This window comes from Dermochelys coriacea, chromosome 2 (genome assembly GCF_009764565.3).
Source record: "Dermochelys coriacea isolate rDerCor1 chromosome 2, rDerCor1.pri.v4, whole genome shotgun sequence".
Taxonomy (NCBI): Eukaryota; Metazoa; Chordata; order Testudines; family Dermochelyidae; genus Dermochelys; species Dermochelys coriacea.
Genome location: NC_050069.1, coordinates 138,266,678 through 138,288,595, shown reverse-complemented (window position 1 = coordinate 138,288,595; position 21,918 = coordinate 138,266,678). Strand labels below are relative to the sequence as shown.

The 21,918-nt window shown below is 47.7% G+C and overlaps 2 long non-coding RNA genes across 2 annotated transcripts in view; one reads left to right on the top strand and one right to left on the bottom strand.

The window, feature by feature from the left end:
• The window catches only part of LOC122458817, a 32,248-nt gene that overhangs the window by 48 nt on the left and 10,282 nt on the right, over nt 1-21,918 (bottom strand). Inside the window, exon 3 of the long non-coding RNA XR_006279095.1 lies at nt 9,729-10,071. This is a non-coding gene — a long non-coding RNA (uncharacterized LOC122458817). The remainder of the gene's footprint in view (nt 1-9,728; nt 10,072-21,918) is intronic.
• LOC119851775 lies at nt 3,788-21,902 on the top strand. Its single transcript, XR_005291389.2, has 3 exons — nt 3,788-3,926; nt 10,040-10,118; nt 20,519-21,902. It is a non-coding gene; the product is annotated as an uncharacterized LOC119851775 (long non-coding RNA).

Genomic DNA, 21,918 nt, shown 5'->3' with positions numbered 1-21,918 from the left:
CCCCTTCTCTTTTTACATTTAGGAAGCGGTTGAAGAGGGGATCACAGACCCATATTGGTAAGATGTTAGAGGTTAACAAAACATGTGGCGCATATAATCAACGAACACAGAGTGGATTTACAAGTTAAACTGCGGTCACTGTACTGTTAAAGTTTCACCACGTGCGCTGCTTCCAGTTCTGGTGCAATTATAGATGTTATAATTTGGTCTTCGCAGGGTTGGGTGTATGGCTCGGTATGTATATCCGCCAAACCCTTTCAGTGAATAAATCCCTTCTGTATATTATTGCTTCAGTCCTTGCCTGCCTGGGCTGATATTGGTCATGCTTCATATTCTTTTACAGCAGTGGGCTGACCATGCAGGATATTGGATTGCTCACCTTCAAATATCCTGGTTGCAGGATTCATAACTGAATGTCACTACTGTGCCAACCTCCCCCCCCCCACCTCTGCTGGTTGATATCCTAAGGTAGTGAGCCTGCACCTATTACTCTTCGGGGCCGGCATTTGTCCCTTTGCTTACGTGGGTCTGGCAGCTCCTGATACAAAACCCAGGTACACATACAGGGATGTTCCACCGATTTATATCAAAGAATATTAGGCAAGAGGATGGGAACAAACCAATCAGCCAAAATGGGGATGAGAAGCTTAGGAGAATTTAACAACTATGAAACAATACGACAATCCCTTCCTTCACCTCTGGAGGTGACCTAAATCTTCACCCCCAACCAGAGACCTTGAATCCCACCAATGCACATAGGTGACCAGATGTCCCAATTTTGTAGAGACAGTCTCGATATTCAGGGCTTTGTTTTATATTGGTGCCTATTACCCCCACCCCGATTATTCACATTTACCATGTGGTCACCCTTGGTGCACACTGAGCTGAGATGCAAGCTGTTTACTAAGAAACTGAGGCATAGTCTACACTAGAAAGAGTTTGCTGGTATTAAAGTGTCAAAAAAAAAAATCACACCCTTGACATTATTATACTGTCAAAAGTTGGTACTGTGGACCTTGCCCAGCATGATCACTCTCTGAAGCTCACCTGGAACTGTTAACACAGTAATTTAGGGTATCCCCATATAATAGCCCTGACTTATTTCTGGAAATAGAGAACTCTTGCCTGTCTTTCAGCAAACAGTTCAGCTGAGGTGCAGGAAAAAGGGAGTGTTTCCTAATTGCTAGACATAGGAAACTTTTCTGTAAACAGTCTGTGCACCTATCAGTGTTAACTCCTCAGTACCCAGAAAGTCACACTTGCACTATGATTACATCAGGTTTGACTTGGATGACTGCTGAAGGAATAAAAAAAAAACCCTCCAGCCATTTTTTCTTTTAAAAAGATATTTCCTGCCTTTTCTTGTCATGATATTGAACTGTATGTCTGCTCTAAATTTCTTTTTTGCGGATTCTATTGATTTACATCATACTCTGTGGTTTTGACAAGTTACGCTATGATTTATTTTTAAACGTTTCTTACTGTCTTTGTGCTGTTACATTTCATGCTCCCAGTAATTATGCATGCACTTTGGTAATTTCATATGTGAGCATATTAATTCAAACAGCACTTTATTTTCATTTAGGAACATAGCTCTAATATCCCTTTGCTAGCATTGGCATGCCCTGTGAATACTGTATTGTTCAGTGTGCCTTATTATGATTACATGTCTGAAAATAGTGTGCTTACTATGTGTATAGTCTATCTTTACAATTATCAAAATATGTCAATAATATGTGAAATATCTTCTGTGACAAATATTTAAGAAAATCTGTTGAGGATCAAACTGTGCAGGCTTTGCAATACAAAAAGATCAACATATCTTGAAATCATGAATAAAAAACAGAACCTCAGCTTGTGTCAATATTCCGCTGACTTTCATTGGAAGGAGACACATGATTTTTTATTATTTCAATTGCAAAATATAATTAAATCTTCAGCATATAGATGATGGGCCTGTTCATTAACCATTGAAGTTATCTGGTGTTGTAAAATTATCATGGAATTAGGAGCACAATCCACACAATAAGGTTTTAGCCTTAATAATCAAGCCCTTAAGGCTTATATGGATGTATAACTTATTATATACATAATCTCTTAAAACTAAGTAATATTTTTAAACTGCAATAATGTCATCATTACATCTTAATCTTTTTTGAGTAGCAGAAAAGGAACTTTTTCTTTTTGCATAAGGTAAAAAGTTGAAAGTTGTGTACACCTGAAAGGAAGCCTTAGAACTGTTCTAAATGTACCGTGACAGTTCAATAGGTGTACGTATTGTTGACTGGATTTTATACTTGGCCAGAGGACAAGTCTCAGGAACATCTCCCTCCCATGTCTGTCATCAGATTCTTACTTCCCGCAAAGGAAAAACTGATAAGGGATAGGGTGCAAAACAAGAACAGGTTTATTGGAATAAGGGTAAGACTAACTGATGTGACAAAGTTCCTCCTTTGCCTTGATGGGTCCTGCTCTTATTGGCAGATTTGCTCACCTCAGAGATTCACGGCCGCCCTCAGTTTGGCCACTTTTGCTAGTGGCTCAAACCTGCCGTTCACTCAGCTAACCTCATCACTGGTCAGTACTGGGAAAAAGGAAGAACAATCCCCGTAGTCTCTGCTGATCCACCATGTGGGTCAGGGAACAGCCCAGAGACCTTCCCCCCTGGTGGAACCCACAGTCAAGGTCAACTCCTTTTGTCTCAAATAGGGAGTTGGGGGGGGATAGGGGGGAACCCGGGCCCACCCTCTACTCCAGGTTCCAGCCCAGGGCCCTGTGGATTGCAACTGTCTACAGTGTCTTCTTGTAACAGCTGCAACTGCCTGGGCTACTTCCCCATGGCCTCCTCCCAACACCTTCTTTACCCTCACCGCAGGATCTTCCTTCTGAAGCCTGATCACACTTGTACTTCTCCATCCTCCAGCAGCACACCTGCTCCTTGCACACCCTGCCCTAACTGCTGGGAGGTCCTTTTTAAACCAGGTGTCCTAATTAGTCTGCCTGCCATAATTGAGTCTAGTATGTTCTTAATTGGCACCAGGTGTCTTAATTAGCTTCCCTGTCTTAATTGGTTCTAGTAGGTTCTTGATTGCTCTAGGGCAGGCCCCACTGTGGTCACTCAGGGAACAGAAACCTGTTCACCCAGGGGCCAGTAGATCTGACTCCTCTGCTGAACCCACCTGGCCTGGACGAAGGAGGGAGATTTCTGCTGCTGTTACTGGGCCTTGGGCTCTTGCTGTTGCTGCTATCGCTACCACCGCTGCTCTAGCTACTTCCCTGGCTGGGCTGGGCCAGACACCCCCTCCACCCCCCTTCTCTGCTACATGGTTGCTGACTAGCTGCTGGATTTCCCCCCCCCCCCTTGGGTGCTGCTGCTGCTCCAATTGCAGCCCCTTGGGAGGGGGGGGTTGCTGGCCTGCTCCCCAGAGGGGTGGAGTGAGGGACCCCTACCCCAGCCATCACTACTGCTGTTGTGGATACCACCACCACCACCACCACCACCTGTGAGGGTCCTTTCTGCCTGCCTGGCCACCGGGCTGCTGCTGCCGCCTTTGCTGCCTGGGAGCTGCTGGACCCCGAGGGAGGCGGGGACGAAGCCGTCTGCTGCTGGGGGAGCGCACGGGGACTCTGCAGACCATTGTGGAGGGGGCCTTCAGGCTGAGTAACTTTTGAACTGTGCTCTTGTGGTGGGGGTTTTGACTGTGTTTGTGGGGACACCAGGGGTGTGACGTGGAGCTGCCCCCTGACCATCTGCGTGTCCCCCCCCACCGCCATCATCATCGCTGCCCCCTCCACCACCCCCAGAGGACGTTTACCATCTGCCTCCAGCTCCTGCCTCTCAGACTCCGCTGCTTGCTTGGCCGGCCGCCCTTTCACCACCTTTTGGGCCTGAAGCAGCAGCCAGCCTGCACTGACTCTTAGCAAGTGTACGTAGGCGCACGTGCCCCCCCACATTCCCCTGGACTGGCCCCCTTCAGCAAGTCCCCAGCTTTGTCCCTTGCTACCTGCCCCATTTTGCTCCTTGCAGCTTTTTTGCCTCCCCTTTACCTGAGCACCTCGCTGGCTTCAGTCTTGTTTGTCTGCCTCGCCCTTTTCCCCCTGCAGCTTTTGTTTGTTTGCCCCGGTTTCTGCAGCTAGCTCCGTGGTTCCCTGTCCTGCCTCCAACCTGGTTCTCCCCCCGCCCCAGGGGGTACCCCTTCCCTGACTGGCCCCTGTCTCAGTACACCCCCCTAACGTTGTTGTGATCTCCCTCCCCTAGTGCAGCTAGAGGAGCCGGATTCCTATCCTGAATCGGTGACTGTCCCCTACGAGCCCTTGATACCCCCTGTCCAGCCCCCCCCTTTGGTGCCCTCCTCCCCTGCCTGCAGCCTAGCGGGGAGGAGTGGTCAATCTGCCTCCCCTTTCCCTTCCTCTCTGGTGTTTTTCCCTCCCTCCCAGTTTATTATGGTGGGGGGGACACGGCGGGGGGGGCCCTCCAGCAGCCCCAGACACCCTTCCCCGCCTGCCCCTCTGTCATCCCCCCCAAGCCTTTACTTCAACCGCCGCTGCCAAACCACCTGCCACCACCCCCGCCGGGGCGCCGGCAGCGGCGTGACCTCTGCTGCTGCCATGTCCCTCGCCTCCTCGGATTCTGGGGGAGCCCCCCCAGCCGGCGGGAAGGGCCAAGGGAAGAAGAAGGGGAAGGGCCCCGCCGAAAAGACCAGGCCCTCCATGGCAGGGACGGCCCCCACTGCCACGGCCCCATCACCTGCCGTGGCGTCCCTACCCACTGCTCCCTCAACCAGCTCTGCGGGTGTCCCTCCCCCGGCCCCCAGGGTGTACGCGCAGGTAGCAACAGCCCCCCCCCGCTTGCCGCTACGTCATCTCTCCTGCCCACCGCCTCCGCTACCGTCTATAGCGGCCGGGGCCCCTTTTCCACCATGACCAGGAAGCACGGCGTCCGTTGCCTCCTGGTGCCCTCCTCGCCCCACGTGGAGACCTACGTGCGGGCGTTGGTGAGGATGGTGGGGCCCACAGCCATTGTGGCAGCCTCCAAAATGTACGGGAAGGTTGTCTTCTTTTTAGCGTCGGAGGCGGTGGAGACAAGGGCCTGGGAGTGGGGGGCATGTTCGTTCCCTTGGAACCACTGGACGACCTGGGCATCCGCCTCGTCCTGACCTCAGTCCCTCCCTTCCTTCCCAATGCTGCCCTGTTACCTGCCCTCTCTACCCTGGGGAAACCCATCTCTGTCATCAGCCCTCTCCCACTGGGCGGCAAGGACCCCGCCCTCCGTCACGTCCTCTCCTTCCGCCGGCAAGTGCAGCTTCAACTGCTGCTGGCGGCGCGTGACGGAGAGGTGCTTGAGGGGTCCTTCCTAGTCCCCTACCAGGGGGCCCATTACCGGCTGCATTATTCCACGGGGGAGGCCCAGTGCTACCTCTGCCGGGCGATGGGGTATGTCCAGAGGGACTGCCCCTTACCCTGGCAAGGAGGGGCATCTGGGAGCCCCGGCCCCATCATTGCCAGTGCCCCTGGTTGCCCGGAGCCACCCCTCCTCCCACTCTATCCACCACTGCTCCCGCTTGGGCCTAAGGGGCGCTCCCCCCAGCACGCCCAGACGAACGGGAGAGCCCTGTCTCTGCTGTCTGCAGTCCGGCGGGGCATCTAGAGGAGGGTGCAGCAGGGATACCACCGAGCATGGGAGAGGGCCTGCCCCAGGGGGACTCTTCCCTCCCTCGTGCCACCCGCCGGCTGCCTTCCACAGTCCCTGAGCCATCGCTCCTGCCACCTGACCCGAACCCTGTTAGCCGGCCCCCTGATGATGCCATGGAGGGCAGGGCCCTAGTCCAGGAGAAGCGGGGCAAGCGGAAGACTCGAGCTCTGCTCCCTTCCACTGATGCGGCAGCCCCCCCAAAGACCAGAAAAGGGGGCACCGATGCCGAGCCCTCTGCCTTGCCCACGGACGCGTTTCATCCCCCGGTGCCGGCTGGGGCAGACATGGCAGCACGGGAGGGCAGTACTGTCCCTCCATTGGAGCCCCTTCCCTCCAAGGCCCCCGATGGAGCCCCTCCTGCCCCATTACCATCCGGAGCCCCTGTGAGCCCTGAGGCGAGCGTCACTTCGGGCATTGGCAGGGAGACCTCCACGGTGGTGGAAGGGGAGCTCCCCTCCATCTATGAGGAGATCGAGGCCCTGGGTCTGACCCCGGTCACCCAGGGGGAGGATGAGCCTCTGCCAGTGGGCCTCGATCTGAGCGACCTCACCCCAGCCCCCCCTTCTCCATGCTCCCCCTACAACTGCTGCTTCTGCTTCCACCCCCGCGGGTTGCCAGGGCTCCTCCATCTGCCCAGCCGCGGGTGGCACCCTGCTGTTGGCCGCCAAGCCCATTGAGGCGACGGCCGGTGCCGTGCGGCTGGGACCCGGGCCCCACGGGCTGTCCCTTGTGGGCGTGGGGCAACCGACCTCCTTCCCGGGCAGGGACCCCACTGAAGATGCCGGCCATGGTGCCAGAGCCCAGCATCATGGAGGGCCCCCAGTCCCTTGAGCTCAACCAAGGGGGGCCAATTTCCAGCTGCGCGGCTCCTGGAGCCCAGGATCCTGCCTTTGCCCCTCACCCTGACTCTGCTTCCGACCCATCCGGCTCCTACTCTGGAGCCTTGCCCTGCCCTCGATGTCAACCCTGTTCCTGTCCCCTCCACCTCCCATGATATGATTGCCACCCCTGGGGCCACCATCTCCTCACTCCCAGAGGATAGCCCCCAGGAAGCAGCCTCTGTATTTTCACAGTCCTGACTCACCAGGGGCTGCTATCTTCCCTCCACCGCCCCAAATTGAGCTGGGGTTTGAGGGGAGCCAGGTGGTACCAGCCCATCGGGTGCCATGTTGGGGGTCCGCCCCTTGCCTGCCCGTCTTGGTGGGCCATGGGGCTGTGTCGGTGATCCCTCTGGAGCAAAGCTGGGGGCTAGTGACCCCAGCCCCCCATACACTGCAAGAGGAGCTGCGGGAGTTCCTTGAGGATGTTCATGGCTCCTGTAACAAGGTGCAGCTCGCTCTCCAGCGATGGGGGGGACTTCCATCAAATCCTCTGGGCTGCAAGGGCCCTCATGGGGGTGGGTAAAAGGACCGGGAAGCAGGGCGCCACGACTTACCACCGGCTCCTACCAGGTGACTCTTTACTCACCTACAGAGTAGGTCACGGACTGTTGCGTGGCCTGTCAGGAGCCGCGAGCGTCCCTGCCGGTGAGGATCCCCCCCAGCCCTCCTCGTGGCACCCTTACCATTGCAACGTTGAACACCTGTGGCTGTAGGATGGGTCTCCTCAGGTCCCAGGTGCTCTCCTTCCTTTGGGTGGGGGTGTACTCTGGTTTTACTGCAGGAGACCCATATGGTTCTGACCGCCCAAGACAGCTGGTGGCTGGACTGGGGGGACAGGATCTACTTTAGCCATCTCACAGTTCGTATGGCTGGAATGGTGACCCTGTTCTCCCCCGACCTACAGCCCCAGGTGCTGGGGGTCACCGAGACTGTGCCGGGCCACCTGCTGCACCTCCGGGTCCCTATGGAGGGGCTCGTGGTCAATCTTGTCAACATCTATGCCCCGACATCGGGCCCAGAGTGGCTGCGTTTCTTTCAGCAGGCATCTGCTTTCCTCGGCACCTTGGATCCTCACAAGTGCCTGGTCCTGGGCAGGGACTTTAATACGACCCTCGAGGAGCAGGACCGCTCGGGGACTGAGCTGTGCCCGGCCGCTGTGGATGTCCTCCGGGAGATGTCCACCAGGGAGTGACAGTTGACTGTCTGGCGCAACCACCACCCAGACAATGTCTCGACGTTTACCTTTGTCCGGGTGGAGACCCATCGGTCGCACCACTCCTGGTTGGACCGCATCTACTTAATCACATTTCCACCTTTCACGGGCCACTCCTTCAGGATCTGGCCGGCCCTGCTCTCCGATCACCATTTAGCCACTGGGACGGTCTCTCTCTCTGTGCAGAGAGGCCGGGGCCGGCCTATTGGCATTTTAACTACAGCTTGTTGGACGATGTGGGCTTTGTGGCATCCTTCCGGGAGTTCTGGCTGGCCTGGCGAGGGCAGCGGCGTGCCTTTCCCTCGGTGTGGCAGTGGTGGGACCTGGGGAAGGTGTGCGCCCGGCTCTTCTGCCATGACTACACCCTGGCCAACCTCCGGATGTTGATTTTGGAGTTTTTCTGGTCAGGACTGCACTGGGTCTCTGCAGGGGTCCTCCATCTACCGCTGGAGGTGGGAGGGCAGGGCCTGAAGTGTCTCTGCACTCAAGTCCATGTCTTCCGCCTCCAGGCCCTGCAGAGGCTCCTTTTATGGTGCAGGTAGTCCGGCGTGGAGCGTATTGGTGCACACCTTCCTGTGCCGCCTCTGGGGACTCCAATACAACCAGCAGCTCCTTTATCTCCATCCGAGAGGTCTTCTGCAAGACCTCGCCGAGCTGCCGGTCTTCTACCAGGACCTCCTCCAGACCTGGAAACTGTTCACAGTGACCAGGTCTGTGGCGGCCTCTGTGGGGGAAGATCTCCTTGCAGAGCCCCTGCGACACAACCCCTAGCTCTGTGTGCAGGTGGCGGAGTCCCCTGCGGTTCACCGGAAGTTGGTCCTGGCAGAAGTCACCAGAGTCGGAGACCTCCTGGACTACGACCAGGGAGACTGGCTGGATCCCCTGACGCTCGCTCAGCACATGGGGCTCTCCAGACCTCGTACTCCCCTGCGCGTACTTCAGGAGGTGAGGGCCGCTTTGCCACCTGCTGCTCGGGTTTACCTCGACTGGGTCCTAAGGGAGGGCGAGCCCCGCCCACCCTCTACGCCAGGTACTCCGGACCTTTTCATTGGGCCCCTGCTCCATGGACCCGACCGACAACCTCCCCCCCCTTTCACCATGAGCTGGCTACACGAGCTGCAGCCGGTCCATTTCCAGACCGCGCCAAGGAAACATCTATATACGTTCATGCTCCACACCCTTCATGTCCTCACCCTCGCATCCTGCCCTGACACAAAGTGGTGGGACCTCCTGCCACCCCTAGAGGGTGAGGAGCCCCGGTGGGCCGGCCTCTATTCCACCTTGGTCCTGAGGCCCACAGAGGATGTCAGTTGGCGGCTCCCTCGCTGGGCCGTGAGCACGGTCGTGTACTTGGTGCGGTTCACTCCAATCCCGGACACCTGCCCCTTTTGTGGCGTGAGGGAAACCCTGGCACACGTCTACCTGGACTGCGCCAGGCTGCAGCCTCTATTCCGGCTCCTCACGAATATTTTGTTAAGATTTTGTTTGCACTTTTCCCCTCACCTTCTTATCTAGGTACTCCCTGTCCGTGGCCTCACCAAGTCACAGGACCTCCTGGTCAGCCTTCTCCTGGCCCTGGCTAAAGTGGCCATCTATGAAACCAAGGTGAGGAGGTTGGCTGATGAAGTCTCCTGTGACTGTGGAGCCTATTTCTGATCCTCCTTCCGTTCACGCCTCTGGGCAGAGTTCCTCTGGGCAGTGTCCACTGACTCCCTTGACGCCTTCGAGGAGCAGTGGGCATTGTCCGGGGTTGTCTGCTCGGTGTCCCCGTCCGGTTCCCTTCCTTTGACCCTTTGATGGCACTCCTGTCCCTGTTGTTCATTAGTTGTCCCCCCGTAATTATTTGGCTTTTCAGGTCCTGTGGACCCCCCTCTTAGGCTGGGGGGAGATCCTTTAGCAGTGGGCAAGCTAAGCCTGCCCTCTTCCTGAATCCCAATACGACCAGACTCCTGTACCCCACAGGTCTGGGTCTGTCACACTCAGGTAAGTAACTATAAGGACTCCCAAATTATAACTGAAAAAACAAGGGAACCGAATATAAAAGGGCCACTGGCTGTGACAAAGAGGGCTTGGCTCCCTTCCAAAGGTTGATTCCGGGTAGGTTAGATGGAGGACAAATCCATATCCTGCAGCTTTATCCCTGGCACCGGTGCATGACAGGACTGGCTCCAGTCCCGATCCAGATGGTCAGGCAGGTGGAAGGCAGGACCTCAGGTACAGGCTGATGGAAGCTCTGTCTTGTTTTTCTTGCAGCTCTTCTTCCCTGCATCATTGTGGGTGGATGCCTGAGACAGGATCAGAACGGCAGATGATGGCTTGTTCTTGCATGCAGGTACAAAACACTCCCTACAACCCTATGCATGGTACTAATGTCAACCCTCCAGGGTAAGCAGTAGCACTCTGCCTCTCAGAAGTAGCATGTGCTGCTGCCACTGCTGCTGTCCATCTAAGATGGGCAGCCCCGTCTGACAGACGTGCTGACCCTTTTATAACATACACTTGCTGGGCAGATTACCGATCAGGTGATCTACCCAGTTTCCCACCTTAGGGCAAAAAGGGCACCAAAGGTGTAATGGGCTGAGGAAGAAGGGCAACCAGTATGGATTCCCTGTTGTTGAAGGGATCCAAGATAGTGTAAGGGATAGAACAGCAAAATAAAAATTTTCTCCCAACAGTAGTGCAATATTCAAAACAAGACTGATGGCCATATTTGGGGTCGGGAAGGAATTGTCCTCCAGGGCAGAGTGGCAGAGGCCCTGGGGGTTTTTCACCTTCCTCTGCAGTGTGGGACACGGGTCACTTGCTGGAGTATTCTCTGCACCTCGAACCACGAGTTGAGGACAGTTCAGTAGCTCAGACATAGGTTAGAGGTTTGTTCTAGGAGTGGGTGGGTGAGATTCTGTGGCCTGTGTTGTGCAGGAGGTCAGACTAGACTATCGTAATGGTCCCTTCTGACCTTAAAGTCTATGATTCTATGAATTCAAGTTATGACTGGCTTGGAATGACAAATGACATCAAAGAGTGGATATTGTAACTAAAACAAAATTCTCAAATATTTAATTTTAATTTAAATTCTACTTAAAATTAATTCAGAAAAGAAATAAGTTTATAAATTAGATGTGAAAATGTAAGCTCTCCCTCCTTGCCATTATTTTTTTCCAAACATGTATGTTGATGATATTGCATGTGCTTTTCAAAACTAGGACACAAGTGGTTTGCATAATCAGAAAGGAAGAAAATAATTTCATCTAGATACCCTCTTGCAATGCATTAAGGTGCATTTTAAACTCGTACATGTCTCTCTATATTAATTAACCAATGTGGTTATGACCTCCATTCTCAAAGCATTATGAATGTTTTGATTGCAAACTACAGCTACATGATAGGCAGTATGAATTTTTTTCCTTAAAAACAACTCAGAAAACATGTAAACAGTAACCAGGCTAACCGCATATTACCTGTATTTATTATTGCAACAGAGTAAAGCATCTAATTGTCAGTAACAAGTGAACACTTGCTACTGAGACAACTCAGTGCCACACTGATTTCCATTGCTCACTACGCTGGCACAGCACGTTCATTTAGAATTCAATAGAACTCATTGTGGAATTGTGTTGTCTCAGTAACAAGCAAGTGCTCTTGTCAGTCCTGGATCCAGTACTATTCAATATTTTCATTAATCAGATGGATGATAGAGTAGAGAGTATGCTTATAAAATTTGCAGATGACCTTGAGCTGGGAGGGGTTGTAAGGACTTTGGAGGATGGTATTAAAATTTAAAATGATCAGGATTGATAAACTGGAGAATTGGTCTGAATTTAACAAGATGAAATTCAATAAAGTGCACAGTACTTCACTTAGGAAGGAAAAATCAAGTGCATAACTACAAAATGGGGAATAACTGGCTAGGTGGTAGTACCGTTGAAAGCATCTGGGGGTTATAGTGGATCACAAATTGATTACGAGTCAACCATGTAATCTAGTTGCAAACAAGCTACTATCATTCTGGAGTGTGTTAATGGGAGTGTTGTATGTAGGACATGGGAAGTATTTATCCTGCTCTATCCCACACTGTTGAGGCCTCAGCTGGAGTACTGTGTCCAATTCTGTGCACTGCACTTTAGGAAAAATGTGGACAAATTGTTGCAAGTCCAGAGAAGAGCAACAAAAATGATAAAAGGTTTAGAAAACCTGACCTATGGAGGAAAGGTTAAAACATGGAGCACATTTAGTCTCGAGAAAAGAAGACTGAGGGGGATCTAATAAGTCTTCAGATAAGTTAAAGGTTGTTATAAAGAGGACGGTGATCACTTGTTCGCCATGTCTACTGAAGGTGGGACAAGAAGTAATGGGCTTAATTTGCAGCAAGGGAAATTTGGGTTAGATATTAGGATCAACTTTTTAACTATAAGGATCCTTAAGCTCTGGAATATGCTTTGAAGGGAGGTTGTGGGAACCCCCATCATTAGAGGTTTTTAAAAACAGGTTGGACAAACACCTGTCAGATTTACTTGGTCCTGCCTCAGAGCAGGGGGTTGGATTTGATGCTTTTTAAGGTCCTTTCCAGCCCTATCTTTCTGTGAATCTATGGAAGATGTAAATTGTGGGGTTGTTGACTAGCCTTATACCTATGTTATGTACTTTTGAAAAAGGGCTAACTATTGCAAAAAATCACTTTGTTCTTTTTGCTCACTACATGTTACATTATAAAAAAGATCCTTGGAAGAATTCAAATTGTAATTCTACTCTATATTAATGCACATACATCATTAAACCATGGGAATTGGTTGGAATGGACTTAATCAGACCATTCAGAGCAACAGAGAAAGGGTACTAGTATATATTGACAGCTACTAATTATACAAGATGAGTGAAAGCATTTTCAGTTAGAAACAAGACAGTACATGATGTGGCAAGGAAGGTCTGTGAAGTTATATAGTGACCTGCATGTCCAGATGGGATATACACAGATCATGGTTCCAAGTTCAATAATTAGGTAATGATTCACATTAGACAAATCATTGTAATTATGCATAACAAATACATACATTGGAAGGAAAGTTTATTGAAAATGTTTTTCCCCCCAGCTTTCCCTGTGTGAAGCACTGAAGATATAACATAGCTTCACAACCCCATACCAAAGGTAATTTTAGGGAAAATATTTTAGAAGTACTCGTGGTAAGTGTAGCTGAGGCCTGGCCTGACATGAGTAATTAACACATGGGGAGAGGCCTTATTTTGTGGAAATAGGATTTGGGAAGTAAATTTAATTATTAGGCTGAAAACAGGACATTTGTGCTAAATATGAGAAGTAAATAGGTCAGTAGTCTAAAAAGAAGTGTCTGAGCCAGCTAAGATAAGAGGGAGAGCACCCGAACTATTTACTATGAACTAGAAACAAGACAAAATAAGTTAAGACTATCGAGATGAGGTAAAGAGGAAGTTGAAACATGAACAGCACGTGGACAGAGCATGCTGCAAAGAAACCAAACCATCCCAAAAATGTATGATGCAATTCATAATAAATGCAATGGGATGTGTAAATGTATATAAAAAGTTTCTCTGTAACTTTAGAGCTGTAATATACCCTGCATCCACCCTCCTGAGTTTGAGTCTGATCAACTCAGTGTAGCATCAGTGTGTGCCAAATAAAAAAATATCTGAGTGACGAAGTCTAGACTTGAATCGAGTTCTTGGGAAACCAAGTGGAAAGAGGTCTTGGAGGGAATCCCAACAGTAAGTAAAGGGGACTGTGTCATAAATTGACTATTGTGAGCAAATCTTCCAAATTGAATTATTCCACTGAAAATGTTATCTTCTGAAATCTAAAACAGAAATTAGTCATAGCAATATGCAATGTGCGGTGCTTCCACTTAACATTTTGCAGAGTCTATATCAAGCAGATAGCTCCAGACATTTGCTTAAGTACTTGTTTTAACAAACTGAATTATCCTTCAATGTTTACAATGTGTTAAGGCAGATGGCTAACCAAGAGGACTAGGATGAATTTTTGTCTAACTTTATTTTGTTTGGTTCAGATGTTAGTCATGTTAGACTGTATCTGCAAAAAGAAAAGGAGGACTTGTGGCACCTTAGACTAACAAATTTATTTGAGCATCAGCTTTTGTGAGCTACAGCATCCGATGAAGTGAGCTGTAGCTCACGAAAGCTGATGCTCAAATAAATTTGTTAGTCTCCAAGGTGCCACAAGTCCTCCTTTTTTTTTTGTTTCCAATTGAAACATTAGATGTCAACAAAAATAGCACCCCTTTGTCTTAGGTATGGCTGAGAAGCCAGATTTCCAGAGGAATTTTCATCCTATTACTTGGTATCTGTCTTAAATCACTAGTAGCTTTACTACAAGTTAATTTTTTGTTGTTCAGTTACAGAACACAAACCGTTTTCCATTTCTTGACACAGTCAGAAATTTTATGGTGTCCAGATAACCAAATACACCAGTCGTACTGTACTACCTTGTAATAAAAAATGGACACTGACAGTAGAATGGCTGTAAACAGCAACTCCAGAGCAAAAGACAAACAGCATAAAGAATGTCAAAGAAACATTTCTAGATATGGAAAAGTAAAATTTGACTCTGGGGACCATATTATGTTACTCAAGTCAACAACAAAAACAAGAAATGAAGGACAGCTGCAACCCACTTAAAGGATATACAAAATACCTAATATGGATTAATGATTAAATGAGAAATCTTATCAGGGAAGAGAATATGATCAATGCACAGTATCTACAAATCAAAACCCTTTAAAAAAGCCAGTAATATGTACAGAAATGAAGCATCAGACAAAGACATTGAAACAGAAAGTGGTGTGGGTGGTACTGAGACAACAATACTCCCAGAAGTTATTAAAAAAAAAAAAGTGTTCATGCATCTTTGAACCCTGATGAGAGCACTGGGTCAAACTAGGAGGTAGAAGAGATGGACTGTATGGCTGCGAAGTTACAAGCAACAGTTCTAGCAAACAAATATATGGTTATGGAATATTTGGAAGAGAAGGCATGGTACCAGAAAGGCAAGTTCTTGATGTAATGTCTTAATAATTGGAAATTTGATCAGAATTATGTGATTCATAGATGCTAAGGCCAGAAGGGACCATTTTGATCATCTAGTCCGACCTCCTGCACAGCACAGGCCACAGAATCTCACCCACCCACTCCTATGAAAAACCTCACCTATATCTGAGCTATTGAAGTCCTTAAATCATGGTTTAAAGACTTAAAGGAGCAGAGAAGCCTCCCTCAAGTCAACCATGCCCCATGCTACAGAGGAAGGTGAAAAAGCTCCAGGGCCTCTCCAATCTGCCCTGGAGGAAAATTCCTTCCCGACCCCAAATATGGCAATCAGCTAAACCCTGAGCATATGGGCAAGATTCACCAGCCAGATACTACAGAAAATTCTTTCCTGGGTAACTCAGATCCCATCCATCTAATATCCCATCTCAGGGGATTTGGCCTATTTACCCTGAATATTTAAAGATCAATTAATTACCAAAATCCCATTATCCCATCATACCATCTCCTCCATAAACTTATCGAGTAGAATCTTAAAACCAGATAGATCTTTTGCCCCCACTGCTTCCCTTGGAAGGCTATTCCAAAACTTCACTCCTCTGATGGTTAAAAACCTTCGTCTGATTTCAAGTCTAAACTTCCTGGTGGCCAGTTTATACCCATTTGTTCTTGTGTCCACATTGGTGCTGAGCTTAAATAATTCCTCTCCCGCTCCTGTATTTATCCCTCTGATATATTTATAGAGAGCAATCGTATCTCCCCTCAACCTTCTTTTAGTTAGGCTAAAGAAGCCAAGCTCCTTAAGTCTCCTTTCATAAGACAAGTTTTCCATTCCTCGGATCATCCTAGTAGCCCTTCTCTGAACCTGCTCCAGTTTGAATTCATCCTTTTTAGACATGGGAGACCAGAACTGCACACAGTATTCTACAAAAAGAAAAGGAGTACTTGTGGCACCTTAGAGACTAACAAATTTATTAGAGCATAAGCTTTAGTGAGCTACAGCTCACTTCATCGGATGCATTTGGTGGAAAAAACAGGAGAGATTTATATACACACTCACAGAGAACATGAAACAATGGGTTTATCATACACACTGTAAGGAGAGTGATCACTTAAGATAAGCCATCACCCACAGCAGGGGGGGGAAAGGAGGAAAACCTTCCATGGTGACAAGCAGGTAGGCTAATTCCAGCAGTTAACAAGAATATCAGAGGAACAGTGGGGGGTGGGGTGGGGTGGGGGGGAGAAATACCATGGGGAAATAGTTTTACTTTGTGTAATGACTCATCCATTCCCAGTCTCTATTCAAGCCTAAGTTAATTGTATCCAGTTTGCAAATTAATTCCAATTCAGCAGTCTCTCGTTGGAGTCTGTTTTTGAAGCTTTTTTGTTGAAGTATAGCCACTCTTAGGTCTGTGATCGAGTGACCAGAGAGATTGAAGTGTTCTCCAACTGGTTTTTGGATGTTATAATTCTTGACGTCTGATTTGTGTCCATTCATTCTTTTACGTAGAGACTGTCCAGTTTGGCCAATGTACATGGCAGAGGGGCATTGCTGGCACATGATGGCATATATCACATTGGTAGATGCGCAGGTGAACGAGCCTCTGATAGTGTGTATTCTAGGTGAGATCTCACCAGTGCCTTGTATAATAGTACTAAAACCTCCTTATCCCTACTGGAAATGCCTCTCCTGATGCATCCCAAAACAGCATTAGCTTTTTTCACAGCCATATCACATTGGCAGCTCAGTCATCCTATGATCAACCAATACTCCAAGGTCCTCCTCCTCTTCTGTTACTTCTAATTGATGCGTCCCCAGCTTATAACTAAAATTCTTGTTATTAATCCCTAAATGCATAGCCTTACACTTCTCACTATTAAATTTCATCCTATTACTATTACTCCAGTTTACAAGGTCATCCAGATCCTCCTGTATAATTTCCCGATCCCTCTCTGAATTGGCAATACCTCCCAGCTTTGTATCATCTGCAAACTTTATTAGCACACTCCCACTTTTTGTGCCAAGGTCAGTAACAAAAAGATTAAATAAGATTGGTCCCAAAACCGATCCCTGAGGAACTCCACTGGTAACCTCCCTCCAGCCTGACAATTTCTCTTTCAGTAGGACCCATTGCAGTCTCCCCTTTAACCAATTCCTTATCCACCTTTTGATGTTCATATTGATCCCCATCTTCTCCAATTTAACTAATAATTCCCCATGTGGCACGGTATCAAATGCCTTACTGAAATCTAGGTAAATTAGATCCACTGCATTTCCTTTATCTAAAAAATCTGTTACTTTTCCAAAAAAGGAGATTAGGTTGGTTTGGCACGATCTACCTTTTGTAAAACCATGTTGTATTTTGTCCCATTTACCATTGACTTCAATGTCCTTAACTAATTTCTCCTTCAAAATTTTTTCCAGGACCTTGCATACTACAGATGTCAAACTAACTGGCCTGTAGTTACCTGGATCGCTTTTTTTTTCCTTTCTTAAAAATAGAAACTATATTAGCAATTCTCCAATCATTCGGTACTACTCCTGAGTTTATAGATTCATTAAACATTCTTGCTAATGGGCTTGCAATTTCAGGTGCTAATTCCTTTAATATTCTTGGATGAAGATTATTTGGGCCCCCCGATTTAGTCCCATTAAGATGTTTCAGTTTCGCTTCGACCTCAGATATGGTAATATCTGCCTCCATATCCTCATTCCCATTTGGCATGCTACCATTATCCCCAAGATCCTCTTTAGCCTTATTAAAGACTGAGGCAAAGTATTTGTTTAGATATTGGGCCATGCCTAGATTATCTTTAACCTCCACTCCATCCTCAGTGTTAAGCGGCCCTACTTTTCTTAGTTTTCTTCTTATTTATATGGCTATAGAACCTTTTACTATTGGTTTTAATTCCCTTTGCAAGGTCCAACTCTACTAGACTTTTAGCCTGTCTCACTTTATCCCTACATGTTCTGACCTCTATTAGGTAGCTCTCCTTGCTGATTCCTCCCATCTTCCACTCCCTGTACGCTTTCTGCTTCTTCTTAATCACCTCTAAGATGCTTGCTCATCCAGCTTGGTCTACAATTCCTTCCTATGAATTTTTTCCCCTTTCTTGGGATACAGGCTTCCGATAGCTTCTGCAACTTTGATTTAAAGTAATCCCAGGCCTCCTCTCCCTTTAGATCCATAAGTTCCTCAGTCCAATCCACTTCCCTAACTAATTTCCTTAATTTTTGAAAGTCAGCCCTTTTGAAATCAAAAACCCTAGTTGCAGATTTATTTTTGTTAATCCTTCCATTTAGTTTGAACTGAATTAGCTCATGATCACTTGAGCCAAGATTGTCCCCTACAACCATTTCTTCTATGAGGTCCTCGCTACTCACCAAAATTAAATCTAAAATGGCATCCCCTCTAGTCGGTTCAGCAACTACTGAAGGATGATGAAGGAATCCATCAGCTATCGCATCTAGGAAAATCTGAGCCCTATTATTATTACTAGCACTGGTCCTCCAGTCTATATCTGGGAAGTTAAAGTCTCCCATGATCACGCAGTTTCCATTAGTATTTACTTGATTAAAGACATTAAAAAGGGCTCTATCCATATCCAAATTAGATCCCAGAGGTCTATAGCACACCCCAAGCACTATCGTAGGAGAGGCTTTACTAGTTTTCTTCCCCAATGTAATTTTTGCCTAGACGGGCTCTGTCTTATCCATTGCATCGCTTATTTCTTTACATTCTACCTCATCATTGATATACAATGCTACTCCACCACCTTTACCTTTGTTTCTGTCTTTCCTAAACAGCACATACCCTTCAATACCTGTAGTTCAGTCATGACTACTATTCCACCATGTTTCTGTTATCCCTATAATATCTGGTTTCACTTCCTGCACCAGTAGCTCTAGTTCCTCCATTTTGTTACCTAGACTCCTCGCATTGGTGTACAAACATCTTAATTTTTGCTGTTTGGCCTCGCTCACATTTTGTACCTATTAGGCACAGTCATTCTACAGCCAGTATAACCTATTAGACTTGTATCCACACCACCCTTGCTCCTTATATACATTCTCCTACCCACGGCTGTATCCTTTCTTACTTCGTCTTCTTCCCTCTCCATGCTAAAATTTGGTGTGGAGATTTCCTGGACATCTCCCAACCATCTCCCCCTAATTCCTAGTTTAAAGCTCTCTTTATCAGTTGTGCCAGCCTTGATCCTAGAAGTCTATTTCCTTCCCTACTCAGATGAAGTCCATCCCGAGAGAACTGTCCTCTGTCCGTGAATGCCTCCCAGTGGCCATACATCCCAAAGCCCTCCTTATAGCATCACTGCCTAAGCCATCTGTTGACAGTCATAATCTTGTCACACCTTTGTTGCCCTTCTCTAGGAACAGGAAGGATCCCACTAAAGATCACCTGAGCCTCAATTTCCTTAAGCGTCTTCCCCAGCCTAGCATAGTCTCCCTTAATAATTTCCAGCGAGAATCTAGCCGTATCATTTGTTCCCACATGAAGGATAATTAGGGGATTCTTTCCCGCTCCCTTTAGGATCCTTTTCAACCTCAGGTCTACATCCCATATCTTAGCACCCAGAAGACAGCACACCCTTCTATTCTCTGGATCAGCTCTAGTTACAGGCCTGTCTATTCTTCTCAATAAAGAGTCCCCGATCACATAGACCTGCCTTTTCCTGCTGACGGTGCTATTCTCCAGTCTCTCCCCTGTTCCCTCTGGCTGCAAGTTGTTTCCATTCCTATTTTCCCTTATAATCCTCTTCAACCCATCCTGTATCCTCCTGGGGCTCATATTTGGTGTAGTCTCCCTTGACTCTTCCCCTTTTCCTATAGGACTAGCCGCTCTTCTCTTCTTCTTTGCCCTTACACCTTCAACAAGTACCTGCTGAGCCCCTTCTTTTTCCAACTCTGCAAACCTATTCCTAAGCTCTATTTCTCCTTCACTAGCCAGTCTTTTTCTCTGTCTGGTTCTTTTAGTCACATGTTTCCACTGACCACTTTCCTCACCCAGTCTCCCCTCAAAATTCCCCAGCCCTGCTTCCATCCATGAGTCTGAGCTTTTCCCTTCAGATACCTCATATCTTTGCTCCATCATCTGCTCAAACCCCTTCCTAAACTCAACAAGACTTTCCACCTGCATCTCCAAACCTCTGTACTTTTCCTCCATCAGCTCTATCAGACGGCATTTCATGCAGAAAAAACTCTTACCAGGTCCCCCCTCCAGGATCATGTACATACCACAGCTTCCACATCCAGTCATCCTCAATGCGTCTTCCACTACAGGAGTCACTCCCACAGCTGCCTCCGTATCTGTCATCACCTTCCCACCTAAATCCTGTAATCTGGGAAACACAAGCCACAACAAAAAGACCACCCTCCCCCCCCAGCAAAAGCAAACCCCAAACAAGCACCACAATACAAACTACCCAGGTTAGGGTTTGTGCTAGTGCTAGTGCTGTCTGTGCCACTGCCTGACTGGCTACCTTTATAGGACCTCTAGTCAGAAGCCCCACCCCCTAAGCAGGGCTCAGCTGCTCTCCCAGCACAAAGCCCCTATACACACACAAATACTAAACATACAAAACCAAGTACAACTACCTTCTCCTCCAACAGAACATGTGGCATGATATGTTTTTAATTTATGAACATCAACAAAGAAATGCATTTTACTTCTTTTCTAGTGAAATGTATGCAATCCCACCAAGTTAAAGGCAGACTGGAGGCAAAAGTGAAACAATTCAACTTGTATGAAGCTTCATTCTGTGGGTCAACAAACTGGCTGGATGATAAGATAAACAGTAAACATGGATGGTGACTGAAATGATTAATTTCAGTAATTTAAAATGTTCAATTGCTTTGGTTTTCATAATCTGATATAGGTAATTGACGCGTACTTGAGTTGTGTTGTCAATACAGCAAAAGAAGGTAAGCTGCTAGTAATGCTACTTCATTCCTGTTATTTGTATTTCTAAGTCAGTATTTAGAACAAGTATGAGAGAACATTTGGTTTATTACTTACAAAGAAATGTCTGCAATTAGTACTCTGTTTTTATTAACTTTTTCTTAGCAATCAATATTCCTTCTGTATTAATACTTTAAAACTATATTGTTTAACTTATATTTTAAAATTATTGATTAATTTACCACATCCTTATGTGTTAACAGGTACATGCTGTCTTTTCAATCACTACTAGAAAAATTCTGTCAGGCAGAGCAACGAAAGTGAATTTTGAGAAGATAAGTGGTCCTGACATTTGATTTGAATGCACTGGAGGGTAGCAGGCCTCTGGTTTTCACCAGTACAAGTGGTGCTCATTAGCTACAATAAAGGAAAGGGACAGTGTAAGTGATAGTAAGTAAGTGATATTCAACATGTGGTGTCATCCCTCCACCAGGACCAATATCAAGTGCCTTCTCTGTATTGCTACAGAGCAGGAGTGGGCAAAGGATCCTTGACAGCTTCTGTTCCTACACTGGAGCAGAGGATTCCTCTCCACCCATTCAGTTAATTCCACATGTGCTCAACAAAATCATACCACATGGCCAGGGTGATAGTACCAGCAGAGGCCAGGCAATTCTGGTTCACAGAATTACTGGAACTGACCAGCCATCCTCTTCTACCTTCATGTCAAAATCTGCTACAGAAGAATGGCATGATCCTATCTTCAGACTGTCTGTCTCTGAATCTGGATGTCTGGGACATGGGTCTTACAAATGGCTTCTCCTGCTCTGCTGAGGTGCAGGAGGTCCTCATTCACTGAGGATAGGACTCCATTCACATGGTGTACACACAAGTGAAAACAATTTAGTGTATGAGAAGCCAGCAACAATCTTCCTCCAGTCTACTCGAATACCATCTGTCACAGAGTGGACTGTCCCTTTAAGGGTATGTGGGTTCAGTCTCAGCTGTGCCTAGTTATTCACTTCCCAGGTAAAGGGGTTGGGCCATTGGTTGGGTCTGCTGACCAGGTAGCATGGCATAGGTGGCACATGAGTTTTTTGTTTGAAGAGGCTACTCCCAAGAGTGCCAGAAGCTCCTTGAAGTGTGGGGCCACCAGCACCCAGACTGTGACCATGCCCC